The sequence below is a fragment of the Hibiscus syriacus genome, unplaced genomic scaffold (assembly GCF_006381635.1).
Source record: "Hibiscus syriacus cultivar Baekdansim isolate YM2019G1 unplaced genomic scaffold, ASM638163v2 tig00110890_pilon, whole genome shotgun sequence".
Classification (NCBI taxonomy): domain Eukaryota; kingdom Viridiplantae; phylum Streptophyta; class Magnoliopsida; order Malvales; family Malvaceae; genus Hibiscus; species Hibiscus syriacus.
In genome coordinates, this window is record NW_024062900.1 from 8816968 (window position 1) to 8818870 (window position 1903).

Genomic DNA, 1903 nt, shown 5'->3' on the forward strand with positions numbered 1-1903 from the left:
TTGATATGCAGATGCACTAGCATTTTTAGATGGGACTGGCTGCTCACTATTAGCCTCGTAACTTTTGCTACCAGTCCCTTCACTCATCTCCTGTTCCCCCGCTCTATGTGAGTTCGAGGATTGTGACATCTATTACAACATGCGTAGTAATAACATAACGATTAGTAAGGAGTGTCATCAATTACACTCTAATGACACCATATCAGTAACCTTGACAATCTTAGTGGCATGTAATCCTTTTTTCTCATTTCAAATGAACTCAGTTTCAGCCAAGAATCAACTAAACCTATACCTCTGATACCAATAAATGTAATACCCATCTCCCGTATACCTTTTCGTACACGAGATACAAATGTCACATAACTTTTTAAAACATTTTTGTCATTTGAACACTATTAAAATTTTGTTTCAACTTTAATAACCATAAAAGTATCATATTCATAGAATCATAATACTAGAGCTATCACTTTAAATATATAACAAAATATTTACTTGAATTCAATTACATGCCAACTAAGTTTTCAATATGAATAAGATTGTCCTATTGTTACTGATGAGTCAACCTTAATTGATGATAGTTGTTGCTACGGCTGCACTCCTTACTTGACTAATCTCTGCTTTTACTTACGCGTGAAATCAAAACACATTAAATACTTATTTAGTGAGACATAGCATTGTAAAGAAACATTTGTATATGCATAAGTATATCATGTTTATTTGGTTTCGAACTACTCCGTATCACCCATAAGGATTATATAAGTCCCTATTATTTAAACCAAATTTCTTTCATACTATCTTCATAAACATTTTTAGTATATCCAACACGTCTTTCTTTCTTTACAATTTTCTTATTATTCTTTAGTAATTATTCATTAATTTCATTTACGGCATCCTTTCATGTCTTTATTGCACCGTTATACATTTCATTTATGTTAAATTACACTGTTAAGCATTTAGTCTTTTACCCAAAGGCATTTAGCCTTCCATCTAACTTGCATGATTCACACCTTTCTGTCAAATGCACAACTAGGTCATTAATCTTTTACACAAAGGTATTTAACATTTCATCTAGCTGACATAATTGACACTTTTCTACCAAATGCACAGCTAGGCCATTAATCTTTTACTCAATGGTATTTAACCTTTCATCTAACTGGTATAATTGACATCTTTCTGTCAAATGCATAACTAGGCATTAATCTTTTACTCAAAGGTATTTAACCTTTCATATAACTGCATAATTGACATATTTTTGTCAAATGCACAGCTAGGCTTTTAATCTTTTACTCAAAGGTATTTAACCTTTCATTTAACCGGCATAATTGACACCTTTCTGTCAAATGCACAACTAGGCCATTAATCTTTTAGTCAAGGTATTTCATCTTTCATCTAACTGGCATAATTGACACATTTCTGTCAAATGCATAGCTAGGACATTAATCTTTTACTCAAAGGTATTTAAGTTTACATCTAACTACATAATTGACACCTTTCTATCAAATGCACAGCTAGGCCATTAATCTTTTACTCAAAGGTATTTAACCTTTCATCTAACTGGCATAATTGACACCTTTCTCTCAAATGCACAGCTAGGCCATTAATCTTTTACTCAAATGTATTTAACCTTTCATCTATCTGGCATAATTGACACCTTTATGTCAATAGCACAGCTAGGCTATTAATCTTTTACTCAAAGGTATTTAACCTTTCATCTAACTGGCATAATGGACACCTTTCTATCAAATGCACAACTAGGCCATTAATATTTTATTCAAAGGTATTTAACCTTTCATCTAACTTTCATAATCGACATCTTTCTGTCAGATGCACATCTAGGCCATTAATCTTTTACTCAAATGTATTTAAGCATTCATCTATTACTCAAATGTATTTAACCATTCAT